At 48.9% G+C, this 14,167-nt stretch overlaps 1 protein-coding gene across 1 annotated transcript in view; it reads left to right on the top strand.

The window, feature by feature from the left end:
• LOC137537243 (uncharacterized) overlaps positions 1 to 14,167 on the top strand; it is a 101,400-nt gene that overhangs the window by 71,851 nt on the left and 15,382 nt on the right.

Genomic DNA, 14,167 nt, shown 5'->3' with positions numbered 1-14,167 from the left:
GTCCGCATTCCCATGATTGCTCCCCTTCCAGATGGCGCTGGCAGGTGAATCTAACGCATCATCCTGCCAAAGCCTACATTGACGGCCTGGCCGGGTGGGGTAACCCTTTAGCATCCTCAGGAGGGTTCCCCACCTGTCAGTTAGCTCCAAGCTACACAACTGGAAAGCTAGGTCAGGTTGCTGCAATGTGTCGTTGCCCTTGGCAACCTGACGTAACCAACCAGGGGAATGTGAGGCAGTGACAACCGTGAATTGGCGACCATAGAGACAGTGCTGCAGCTGGGGAAGGGTTCCAACCGTCGCTACACGCACTCTCTCTATAGTGGCAGGAGCTATCTCTCGGTCCCTGTGGGGAACGAGTATCTGCCGGTCTGCCTCCTCCACTTCGGACAGCTCCGAGGGAATAACTTCCCAGAACCCTCTCAGCCCGCCCCTCCCAGCTGGTGACCTGCTGGCTAGCCCCCTGAGCTCTTCCAGGGTGCTGTCAAATCGAACAGCCCCAGAGAGCTCAGTGCTGCCTGTCACACATTCCAGGAAGGCTGCAGACGGAGAGGCTCCTGGGCCCTCAGGGCCAGGTTCCGAAATGGATGTGGCTGACCCAGCAACATTTGTCACTTCAGTGGACAGTCCCTCTGCTGTAGACCCGCTAGCGCTGCGGGTTACCACGGCAGCCGAGGGAGCGCCCACCTTACACATATCATGAACCACATCACCTTTGGTCTTGAAACCATCTGAAGGGGAAGGATCTGGCCTGGTGCCATCTGCCCCTTCAGTGGACAGTCCACCTGCTGCAGCCCAGCGAGCGCCGCGGGTTCCTCCTGCAGCTGACGGAGTGTCCACATGACACACAGCATTACGTAGCACAACACACATGACATCAGCATTATCAGCCCTACATATATTGTCATTTGGGACATCACATAAAACATCAACATTATCTGTATCATTACACACATTGCTACTCAGCACTTCACAAGTAGCATCAACAGTTCTTGCATCGATCGCCTCGATAGTCCGGGCGTCATAAATGACATCAATTTCTGCATTCTTTGTATCAACATGTCCCACTCCAGGCCTAGGCACTGGAGACTCACTAGGGCTGGCTCCTAGCACACAGTCCATAGCCCCTGGGGCCTCACCAGCACTCCCCATTTGCACAGCATTATCCAACAGTGCCTTGCAAGAGTCCTGAATTTCTGCTGGGGATGCAGGCTCCACGGGGGTTGGATTCGGCTCATACCGGGCTACTAACCGTCCCAGGTCAGTACCCAGCAAAACGTTGGTGGGGATTTTGTCAGTTACCCCAACTTCTTTCAGTCCACTGCCGGCCCCCCAATCCAGGTGGACCAAGGCGGTGGGTATGGCTGGGGTGACACCCCCAATTCCTCTGACAGCAATCATTTTTCCAGGTATGTACTGCTCTGGGTTCACAAGCTGGGGATGTATGAGAGTCACTTCTGCTCCAGTGTCTCTCAGCCCAGTGGCAACTGTACCCCCAACCGTGACAAGCTGCAGATTCTCTGCATAGCCAGTGGCATTCCTGGTAGCACACAAAGCCGTTGGGACTTCACTGGGGTTTGAGGCCTCACTGGATTTTGGGGCCTCCCTCTTCCTCTCTGGGCAAGTCGTGCTGATATGACCCACCCTGTCACATACAAAGCATTTCCGAGTGTCAGTGGTTGGTTGCCTGAATCCAGGAGACAGCGGTGCTTGCCTCCTCTGGGTGCTGGGTGAAACAGGTTTAGCCCTCTGTTCTCCTCTCCAGCTGGGCGTAGTAGTCCTCCGGGACTCAGGTGCTCTATGGGCGGTGTAGGCATCGGCCATTTCCGCAGCCTCATCCACTGTCTTTGGTTCTCGATCCAGCACAAACAGCCGGACCTCAACAGGACAGGTGTGTAGGAACTGGTCTTTTATCATCAGTTCCTGCAGGGCATCAAAGGTTTCAACCGACAGTCCTTTTAACCACTGCTGGAAGGCAGTGCGCAGGTTGCAAGCATGATCCAGGTAGCTGTCATTAGGACCTCGCTGCACGGTCCTGAAACGTTTGCGATACACCTCTGGCGTGAGGTGGTATCGCGCAATAATGGCTTTCTTAATCGCCTCAAAGTCTGTTTCTTCCTCCTGGGGGAGACTCACAAACGCCTCCAGGGCCTTGCCTCTCAGCCCTGGTGTGAGGTATCTTGACCACTGCTCACGGGGCACCCCATACTGCCGACAAGTCCTTTCAAACCCCTGTAGGAAAGTGTCTATGTCAGAGTCCTTGTCCATAGCGGGGAACTTATCCAGGGGGATTCTGTGGACTCGCTCACCTTCGCGTTCTGCGGGTCCAGCAGACCGGTTCTGCTGCTGAAGTTTAGCCAGCTCCAGCTGGTGTTGCCGTTCAGCTCTTCCCTCCTCCGCCCGGCGTCTTTCACTCTCGGCCTGGCGTCGCCGTTCAGCTCTCCCCTCCTCTGCCTGTCGGTGCAGTAGGATCAGCTTTAGGCGCAGTTCAGGATCAGCCGAGTTCAGTAGCTGTAGATCAGCTTCCAGAGATGGCATCTCCCTGCTTGGTGGATCGTCCAGGACATCGTCTCCACTCGCATTCTGTGGCGGGAGCGATTCCTCCTCTGGCGTGTCGTGAGCTGCATCTGCTGACGTTGAAGCACGGGCTCGCTCTGCCTCATCATACTCCTCGAGCGCACGAACTAACTGCTCCTTAGTCTGGCCGCTCACCGTCTCGATGCCCTTGTGCTCACACAGGTTGAGTAGTATCTCTTTGTTTTGCCTTGCATAGCTGGATGCTTTCTGAGCCATAGTGTTGCAAAAAATAAAAAGAAAAAAAAGGGGGGAAGGGAAAGCAAAACACCAAGTGTGTATCTTTGAACAAAAAAAAAACGTATATAGTTTCTGCACTGAGTAGACTTCTGTAGGCTAGTTGCTTCTAGCAAGCTTCCAGCCTTTAGTACTCAGAATAGCGAACTAAACTGCGTACTAATGTACTAAACGATGCCACCACTGCCAGCCAATTATGTCAGGAACCGGCCCGCGGCACGCCTGCGTATACGGTTCCCGACTGCGGGTTTGACCAGATTAAGCGGGGAACAGCCTTATTTAAGCTACAAACAAGGCTGGAACCCCTCAAAACACCTCTCACTGCCACCACTAGCGTTGCTAGACACTTCCACTCTGCTGTCGAGTCCTCAGCGCGCACTCCGCGTTTTCGTATTTGGGTCAGCTTTGCGCTTAGGCCAAATACGGGAACGCCACGCACCCACACACACACACAGTTGCAATCTTACACTGTCGTGAAGCAAAGACCCACTAACAGTCGTTCCGAACGATACTGTTAGCCACTCTGCTGTCGCTACTCGCACTGGCGTTGTTCGTACGTTGGGTCAGCTGCGCGCTTAGGCCAACGTATGACAAACGCCCCCACACACAATGCAATTACAATTTCATACGGTAGTGTTGCTCAAGCGTACAATTAGGCATGAACTTATACACGGTTACACTTCAGTCTCTTCTAGGCTATGAGTGTTAGTTTAGTACGGCAGAAGTCAAACTTATTAAATAATAATTTAATATTCTAGAAAAACATAGAACAATGCAGAACTTAATATATACAACAAGATTACAAAAAACAAAGTAAAAATAGTTACAAGATAAAAGTTACAAAGATAACACACACGGATATTTGCGCAAAATAAAAATGGGGATTAAAAAAAAACGTTACCAACTTGAAGGTCTCAAAGTTGTCGGCAGGAGCATGCCGCTTGTTCGACCGGAAGTCGAGATCGACTCTAGCTATGCGCTAACTCCCAGAGCAGATGGTCACTAGGCATTTGCCTCTGCTTTTTATACTCTGAGCTACGCCTGAAGGCTGCAACTTACTTGGGGAGGGGAGGAACTAGGTTTTAATTAAATCTCAGACATATTCCATTTCCAGGTAAAAGTCTACTATACATCAAAGATTGTGAAGTTAGGCTTTCAACTCCAGGTGAAAACTTGATTAAGGCGTTTTCCTGTCTCCGTTCTCAGACATAAATGGGATTTCCAGAGATCCACATACATGAAAAGGGTACTATAGCACACACACAAAACAAAAGACTTCCTTCACTTCCAATCTCTCCAGGTTACAGGTGACAATTGATTAAGGCTTTCACATTGCAGCAGGATGTCCTGTGTGATAGGTGACTGGTCGTATTCACTGAAGACCTCTTTAGATGCAAATGTAGGTCTAGTGACCCACCCACACAAATACAGGAACAGTCAATGAATCTAGCCTGCATCTCTACACCTTTGACATACCACAGCAGATATAAAAATGGGAAAATGAAAATATATTACTGTATTATCCTTAACAGCATCAGCACCCCAATATATCTCCACACACTTGTCCTAGAAATGGCCCAGCATGCCCTGGTGCATTCTCTGCTGCACAGGAACAGCTCTGTCCTCCCATTGCAGGTACAGTACAAGCACTTGTCCTAGAAATATCCCAGCATGCCCTGGTGCATTCTCTGCTGCACAGGAGCAGCTCTGTCCTTCCATTGGAGGTACAGTACAAGCACTTGTCCTAGAAATATCCCAGCATGCCCTGGTACATTCACTGCTGCACAGGAGCAGCTCTGTCCTCCCATTGGAGGTACAGTACAAGCACTTGTCCTAGAAATATCCCAGCATGCCCTGGTACATTCTCTGCTGCACAGTAGCAGCTCTGTCCTCCCATTGGAGGTGCAGTACAAGCACTTGTCCTAGAAATATCCCAGCATGCCCTGGTACATTAACTGCTGCACAGGAGCAGCTCTGTCCTCCCATTGGAGGTACAGTACAAGCACTTGTCCTAGAAATAGCCCAGCATGCCCTGGTGCATTATCTGCTGTAAAGGAGCAGTTACTCCCGTTAGAGGTACAGTACAAGCACTTGTCCTAGAAATGGCCCAGAGTGCCCTGGTACATTCCCTGCTGCACAGGAGCAGCTCTGTCCTCCCATTGAAGGTACAGTACAAGCACTTGTCCTAGAAATGGCCCAGCATGCCCTGGTACATTCTCTGCTGTACAGGAGCAGCTCTGTCCTCCCATTGGAGGTACAGTACAAGCACTTGTCCTAGAAATATCCCAGCATGCCCTGGTACATTCCCTGCTGCACAGGAGCAGCTCTGTCCTCCCATTGGAGGTACAGTACAAGCACTTGTACTAGAAATGGCCCAGCATGCCCTGGTGCATTCTCTGCTGCACAGGACTAGCTCTGTCCTCCCATTAGAGGTACAGTACAAGCACTAGTCCTAGAAATATCCCAGCATGCCCTGGTACATTCTCTGCTGCACAGGAGCAGCTCTGTCCTCCCATTGGAGGTACAGTACAAGCACTTGTCCTAGAAATAGCCCAGCATGCCCTGGTGCATTCTCTGCTGCACAGGAACAGCTCTGTCCTCCCATTGGAGGTACAGTACAAGCACTTGTCCTAGAAATGGCCCAGCATGCCCTGTTACATTCTCTGCTGCACAGGAGCAGCTCTGTCCTCCCATTGGAGGTACAGTACAAGCGCTTGTCCTAGAAATGGCCCAACATGCCCTGGTGCATTCTCTGCTGCACAGGAACAGCTCTGTCCTCCCATTGGAGGTACAGTACAAGCACTTGTCCTAGAAATGGCCCAGCATGCCCTGGTGCATTCTCTGCTGTAAAGGAGCAGTTACTCCCGTTAGAGGTACAGTACAAGCACTTGTCCTAGAAATGGCCCAGAGTGCCCTGGTACATTCCCTGCTGCACAGGAGCAGCTCTGTCCTCCCATTGAAGGTACAGTACAAGCACTTGTCCTAGAAATGGCCCAGCATGCACTGGTACATTCTCTGCTGCACAGGAGCAGCTCTGTCCTCCCATTGGAGGTACAGTACAAGCACTTGTCCTAGAAATGGCCCAGCATGCCCTGGTACATTCTCTGCTGCACAGGAGCAGCTCTGTCCTCCCATTGGAGGTACAGTACAAGCACTTGTCCTAGAAATATCCCAGCATGCCCTGGTACATTCCCTGCTGCACAGGAGAAGCTCTGTCCTCCCATTGGAGGTACAGTACAAGCGCTTGTCCTAGAAATGGCCCAACATGCCCTGGTGCATTCTCTGCTGCACAGGAACAGCTCTGTCCTCCCATTAGAGGTACAGTACAAGCGCTTGTCCTAGAAATATCCCAGCATGCCCTGGTACATTCCTTGCTGCACAGGAGCAGCTCTGTCCTCCCATTAGAGGTACAGTACAAGCGCTTGTCCTAGAAATGGCCCAACATGCCCTGGTGCATTCTCTGCTGCACAGGAACAGCTCTGTCCTCCCATTGGAGGTACAGTACAAGCACTTGTCCTAGAAATGGCCCAGCATGCCCTGGTGCATTCTCTGCTGTAAAGGAGCAGTTACTCCCGTTAGAGGTACAGTACAAGCACTTGTCCTAGAAATGGCCCAGAATGCCCTGGTACATTCCCTGCTGCACAGGAGCAGCTCTGTCCTCCCATTGAAGGTACAGTACAAGCACTTGTCCTAGAAATGGCCCAGCATGCCCTCGTACATTCTCTGCTGCACAGGAGCAGCTCTGTCCTCCCATTGGAGGTACAGTACAAGCACTTGTCCTAGAAATATCCCAGCATGCCCTGGTACATTCCCTGCTGCACAGGAGCAGCTCTGTCCTCCCATTGGAGGTACAGTACAAGCGCTTGTCCTAGAAATGGCCCAACATGCCCTGGTGCATTCTCTGCTGCACAGGAACAGCTCTGTCCTCCCATTAGAGGTACAGTACAAGCGCTTGTCCTAGAAATATCCCAGCATGCCCTGGTACATTCCTTGCTGCACAGGAGCAGCTCTGTCCTCCCATTAGAGGTACAGTACAAGCACTTGTCCTAGAAATGGCCCAACATGCCCTGGTGCATTCTCTGCTGCACAGGAACAGCTCTGTCCTCCCATTGGAGGTACAGTACAAGCACTTGTCCTAGAAATGGCCCAGCATGCCCTGGTGCATTCTCTGCTGCACAGGACTAGCTCTGTCCTCCCATTAGAGGTACAGTACAAGCACGAGTCCTAGAAATATCCCAGCATGCCCTGGTACATTCTCTGCTGCACAGGAGCAGCTCTGTCCTCTCATTAGAGGTACAGTACAAGCACTTTTCCTATGAATATTCCAGCATGCCCTGGTACATTCTTTGCTGCACAGTAGCAGCTCTGTCCTCCCATTGGAGGTACAGTACAAGCACTTGTCCTAGAAATATCCCAGCATGCCCTGGTACATTCTCTGCTGCACAGGAGCAGCTCTGTCCTCCCATTGGAGGTACAGTACAAGCACTTGTCCTAGAAATGGCCCAGCATGCCCTGGTACATTCTCTGCTGCCCAGGAGCAGCTCTGTCATCCCATTAGAGGTACAGTACAAGCAATTGCACATTTGGTGGACTACAAGGCTAAGTATACCTTACGGCTGCATAACCAGGCTGGACAACACTGAGATTTCTGAGTTGCCCAACTACTGTACTTATGAAAATACCAGCTGAATCTACTAAATTGGCCAGTTTTTTGACTGGATTTGTGTATTCACGATCTGGCTTTATGTATTGAACACTTGAAGGGATTAGTCGTTCGTAAAAACATTGTTCCAATCTGGAATGATGCAAACAGTAATGTGTAAGAGTAGATAATACGGGTCAAAGCTTACTTTTATTTTCAACATATTTCAGGTCATGGTATATATAAGACAATAGTGCCCCCTGCTGAATAATACTACACATCCAGATATAAGAAAGTGAGGTAATCAAATGTTGGAGCATTCAAATCACCTAAGTTGTATAATTAACTTGGTGACACAGCGATGAATTCCAGATTGGTTAGAGGTTAATCCCTGGGGGTTGAGTTTTAGATAGAGAAGAGGGATAAATTAAGAGTACACTGGACACTGGAGACACTCTCATACTCTAAAGAAAGGGAAGACTCCCATACTCTCACAGACACTCTTACAATCTCAACGGCAAGACTTCTAGACTCTCACGCCCTACAAGCTTTGAAGACACTCACACCTAAGAAGTCTCCAAAGAGAGGGAGATCGGGGTGACACCATAGGCCCGGCAGGATCCCATGTTCCATATGAATGGTAATTATGAACGCAATTATATTATAGCCAATTAAGTTATATGCTTGGATATTCATTGATTCCATGTATTGTATAGTCATACCCTAAAAACACTAACCTTCCGGAGCTGCAATCCGGGGACACCTGTGTCTGCTGTGGTTTCAATTTTTTCCCCAAAATGTTATTAATATATGTGTTCCGATGTCCAAGCGTGTAACTTAATAAGGAAAGAGATTGGTTGATATAGAAGTTTTGTTAACAGATCAGGTAAATATTCACATTCCTTCCTTTGTCCTCAAATTACAAGTACAGAGTTTACAGCAAAGTAAAATAGATGCTATTCTTGGTTGTGTATTGGAGTTTTTAAACAAGCTTAGTCGTTTCCATATTTTCCTTTGTCTTCAAGATAGATGATATTACGCATTATAATCAGGCCTTGCAGTAAGGTAAAATGTATGATAGCTTATGGTTGCATTGCCTGTGTTTTATTGGTTAATCTTGCTCTGAAGTTGTACAGTCAGCTTACACCGAGAAGGATCTTGTGGTTATTGTATGATTCCTATCATTTGATTTGCTATTGTTCTGACAACTTTATGTGTATTTAATAAATTCATTATTTTAAAATGGTTGTCCTGACTTTTCACTTTTTGTACCAATGTATTGAGAAAACTTGCTATTGAACTTGGGGGTGAGCATATAATATAGTAAGACTCCTCCCCTTTATTTTTTGTAAGAGGTCTTAACTTTTGATTTTATACTTCCGGTTACAGTTCATGTGACCGTAATCGTATAAATCGCCTGAAAGCTGGCAGCTGCAGATGTGGGGATATTAGAAGCACCCATTCATCCTGACTGACCTGAGGAAAGGAGATTTCCCTCTCTCTGTCTCTCTGTGTCTTTGTCTTTATATTCAGGAAACATGAAGAGATTTGAGCTGAATGCATAAAGTTCAGTAAGCTTAGAAGAGACGGATTTATCTCCCAGCAATGTTAAGCTGGACACACACAGGTTTTTTTGCAGAAAGACCACGGTCTCTGATAAGAGACCGTCGGTTTTTCTTCAGGGGACTCAGATCGGTAAATGGGAACTATATTCCCATTCACTAATCGGGGGCTAACGGCAGGCGGCGGGAGCATGCACAGGATCGCGCGACTTGGGCAGCAGGAGCTGCACAGTCTATATTGACGGATATATCCATCCAGATAGACTTAAGGGGTTGATCAGCTTCCATCAGGCCGGAGGTTTCAGGTTATCTTCACCAGACCTGCAAGCACAAGAACTCTTTTTTTTCTCCCTGTGTCGTCAGCCTCTTAAACTCCATCCACGAACCTCTCTCCACCAGGGTCATCCCCCCCCCTCCCCCAGGTTCACAAGTTGCTGCTAGTGAGTATCTGTCTGTGAGGCATTGAACTGCACTGCATCTTACTGTGTCACTATCTCTTTGATGTTTAGTCTCCACAGACCATACCTCCCAACTTTTTGAGATGAGAAAGAGGGACACTTAACCCACGCCCCTGTCACACCCCTCAAACGAGTGCACGGGAGGCTGCCTCGGAAACACCGTCACTGTACAAGCTGGAGAAGACCAGCAGCATACACTGGCTGGCATGGTTATCTGCTGTCTGCGGGGGATGGAGAATGAATGAGCCGCTTGGGGCTGTCCCTGATTGCCGAACCCACGGTCTCATCTCAATAACTCCTGCAGGCTGCTGACAGGATGTGTGGGCATGTTTGCTTGGCTGCATCTCTTCAGTGGCAAGAGAGAGGTGCAGAATATTGCCTGTTTCTCACTCATTGGAGGGTGTGAGGGAGAGACGGAGCTGGAGTTTCTAGCTACAGATGCAGTACATGGTCCCGCCCCTTACAACCCGCTCAGCCAATCCCTGCTCCACCAGGGGCGTGAGGTGACAGGCAGAGGAGTGATCCTGCCTGCAGTTTATTAAGCGCTGGGTTTTTCTAGCTAGGCGGGTGAATAGACAGCTGGGCGGGGTTGTAAAACAGCCGGGCGGCCCGCCCACCTAATTGGCCCTGGGGAGAACGCTGCAAAGACAAACTTAAACCTTAACAACAATATGCTTGAATACAGCAAGGATTATATAGGTCTGAGAGGGACAGAGTGCTTCTAGTCACACATTTCACTAGGGCAGAGGGCTTAGAAGCCTGAAGATCAGAGAGGACAGTAGCCCTGAGGCCTCCCTCACCAGGAAGTGAGAGCCAAGGCTGCCGGGCTTTGGTGAAGACGTCCCGACCCGACTGCAATTCACTATTTCTCCTGAGTTTTCTCCTAGGAGATCATTTTCATCTCCAGTTTAGAATAACTTTTTAGCACTTTGCAATGGAAGAAAGTACCGAAAAGTAGGAGAAAAGGTACTATTGAAATTATTTTGAGTATTTTTTGGGTTTCTGGTGATTTAAAAGGCATTTTATTGACAAGTTTGAAAATATCACTTATGAGAAAACTCAGGAGCAAAAATGAATTGCAAATGGCCCCCAATGTTTCATTTACTATAGCGATCAGATGCTGAGAGATAAGGATATCTGATACCATTTCCTGTGTAAGCTCTAAAGATAGGGAAGGTTGCAGCCATTGCCTGGGAATATGCAGCCTGGCAGCCCTGGCAATATGCTGCTAGCCGGGCCTGATAGCCTAGGCAATATGCTGCTAGCCGGGCCTGATAGCCTTGGCAATATGCTGCTAGCCGGGCCTGATAGCCTAGGCAATATGCTGCTAGCCGGGCCTGATAGCCTAGGCAATATGCTGCTAGCCGGGCCTGATAGCCTAGGCAATATGCTGCTAGCCGGGCCTGATAGCCTAGGCAATATGCTGCTAGCCGGGCCTGATAGCCTAGGCAATATGCTGCTAGCCGGTGTTGTGGGAATTTCCAGCTCATCACCCAAAAGCAGCACAAGTGGATCTGGGACAATAGATTCATCCAGAACTTGATTAATAAGGACCAAGACCTTATGCTGGGAACAAAGAACCAACTGCAGAGGACAAGCACCATCAAGTATGTGGCTACTATAATCACGCATATATGTGTGTAAATGTAAGAAAAGAGTTATCCCTGTTGTGTGCAGAAAAGAAGCCAATGAGAAAATAACCAAAGAAGGAAAAGCTGTCCCTTTAAAGCAGGGGTCTCAAACTCAATTTACCTGGGGGGCCGCAGGAGGCAAAGTCAGGATGAGGCTGGGCCGCATAAGGAATTTCACAATCACGGCGCATCGCCGCCTCTGCCCGCCCCTCTCACTTTTCCTTCACAGGACGGGTGGGGAGAGGCGGCGATTGACGTCAGGAGGGGCAGAGCTGAAGCTGAAAGCTCTGCCCCTTCCAGGAAATGCAGGTGGATTGCCCCCCGGGCAATTTGGGGGCTATGCAGCCCTCGTTTAGTGGCGGGGATGCGGCGGAGCGTGGGAGCACTGAAGCGAACTATAAGGAAGCTTTTGCCTGTGAGGGCCACAAAATATTGTTTCGAGGGCCGCGAGTTTGAGACCCCTGCTTTAAAGGGAACCAGAGACGAAGCACCCTCATGTATTTCACCATATAGATCAGTGGGAACATTAGAGAAAACACCTACCTTGCTTTCAGTTTCATTCTGCTAGGCACAGCTTGCTTCTAATCAGCCCTGATAAAATCCCCGACTGAGCATTCAGTCTGGCTTTGCTCAGGAATATTTATAGCTCAGTATGTGTTCTCTCATTTATTTTCAAGTCCAAGCCTGCCCCCTGCTGGCTCTGCTCAGGAATCATTATAGCTGAGTCATTATAGCAAAGCCAGACTGAATGTTCAGTCGGGGATTTTATCAGGTCTGGTAAGAAACAAGCTGTACAGTGCAGAATGAAACAGAAAGCATGGTAAGTATTTTCTCTAATGTTCCCACTGATCTATATGGTAAAATACATGAGGGTGCTTCGTCTCTGGTTCACTTTAAGAACCGCACCACAACAAAAATTCATTTTATTAGTAAACCATAGATAATTAAAAACACATAAAATACAGGTGGTGAAGTGTCATTCAATGAAAAAAGCTCCATCAATAAAGGCATACAAAATAAATACCATATGACAAAAAAAGAGTACACCTATATCGTGAGGCGCACAAAAGAAGTGCTGGTCAGTGTAGTGCACTAAAAAAAATGATATATACAGCTGACGTCGGAGCAGTGCTTTTCAGCGCTGCTAGATTTGGGCGCATAGACTACAATAGGAATCACTCCTATTGCAGCACTCAGTGAGTAACGTCAGAGCCGTCAGAAGACGGAGCCGAGGTTGCTTAAAAACACAATAATCCGGCCTCCAGCAATCGCTGGAAGCCGAATTATTTCATTCCACCACTATCCATGTCGGCCAGGAGGGGGAATAGTAATTAAATCGGCCCGGACTTGTGCAGAAGCAGGATCAGCCATATACCGCTGTATCCTGCGCCCAAGTCTACCGGCGCCGATATCAAATGTACTCGCTGACATGTGTGTCCAGAATAAACAGTGAACACTCATGTCAGGGCAGAGAAAAGGGTAGTGACAAGCTTGCCGAAAAATGAAGGGAAGTGGTGAAGGAGTGCAGTTGGATGAGATGCCGCATGAGACCGGGACCAGTGGCGGGGAATGGCGGATCGTTGGACGATGGCGTGGGATATTACAGCTGCAGGGGGGTGGTAGAAGCCCCAGGTAAGTGTCTGTTTTTATTTTCAATCCCCTCCCCCCCCCCCCCCCAGAGAACCCCTTTAATGCGTTCCACGGCGCGTCTCACTATGTGTTCCAAGCTGCGTCATGTGACTACTATGCTTCCTCCTTCAACCTGGAAGGAGGAAGTGTTTGTAGTCACGTGACCACGGCTTGGAATGCAGCATGGGATGGATTAAAAGAGGCTGCTGGGTAAGTTTAACCCTCCCTCACCCACCTGCTCAGTTGCACTAATAAGGAGAATGTAATCTGAATGAAACCATACCTCCCAACTTTTTGAGATGAGAAAAAGGGACACTTAAGCCACACCCCTAATCACGCCCTTAGTCACGCATACGATAAAGATTTCATAAGAAAAATATGTTGTTTTATAATTCAAACCACACTGATCCTTTCTATCCTGGTTCATTTTCCTTCATATTAACATTTTAAAATTAGTAATATATCAATTTAAAGGATGGGAATAAAGTTTAGAGTCAACCAAACACATTTTTAGTACAGAAATATATATATTTACATAGAAAGAGGGACAAATTCCTTAAAGAGGGACAAATGAGGAGGAAAGCGGGACAGTTGGGAGCTATGATGAAACCCATTTGGATTTCATCTGGAGATCATCCCTACTCCCTGGCTGCTCTCCCTTACTATGTTTGATAAATGAGGGTGCAGTTAGCTGAGTGGCCACAAGATGGCGAACTCCCCTTGAACGCAGAAACCATACATACAGATTAACAGAGAGGAAGTGATGAGAAGGCCGGAAGTTGGTGGGCGGAGCATATTGTCCTGCAGCCTCTGATAGAGCTACAATCACACAGAGGAGGTCACGTGAGGAAGTGACGTCACTGGGAATCCCCGCCCAGAGCGCTCTGCACTTCCTGTTCCTGCTGTCCTCCGAAGAAAGAGACCGGAAGTGGTGATAGAGCGGAAGTGGTGAGAGCAGAGCTCGTGCTGGCTGCAGAGGAGGGGAAAGGTTACTTTGTTTGTATTATATTTGCATTATTTGCCGTCTGTGACTATAATAATTATTGTAACATTTGTAAAGGGCTTTCCTCCTGTCACACTCAGTGCCTGAGAGCTGCAACCGCCAGGGGGAGGGGGGGAGCACATAGAGGGGGTGGGGCGGGAGGGTACAGGTGTGGGGGAGGAGCACATAGTGGGGAGTGGCGTACAGGTGTAGGGAGGAGCACATACTGGGGGAGGAGGAGCACATAGTGAGGTAGGTGAGGTGCAACCACCAGGGGGCGCTCAGTAGACAGTAGCTGTGTTAGGGGATCCAGACTGACTCCTCACTAAATAGCTGCTGGATTACTGAAGAGGAACAGCTGAGATTCCTACCCAGGTCTCTGCTTGAGAGCTGTAGCCACCAGGAGGGAGGACATACTGGGGTGGTGGGGAGGGGAGGTATTTGGGCGGGAA

Source organism: Hyperolius riggenbachi, chromosome 10 (assembly GCF_040937935.1).
Source record: "Hyperolius riggenbachi isolate aHypRig1 chromosome 10, aHypRig1.pri, whole genome shotgun sequence".
NCBI classification, from domain to species: Eukaryota; Metazoa; Chordata; class Amphibia; order Anura; family Hyperoliidae; genus Hyperolius; species Hyperolius riggenbachi.
The sequence above is the reverse complement of the archived record's forward strand: the minus strand, read 5'-3'. Positions and strand labels throughout refer to the sequence as shown.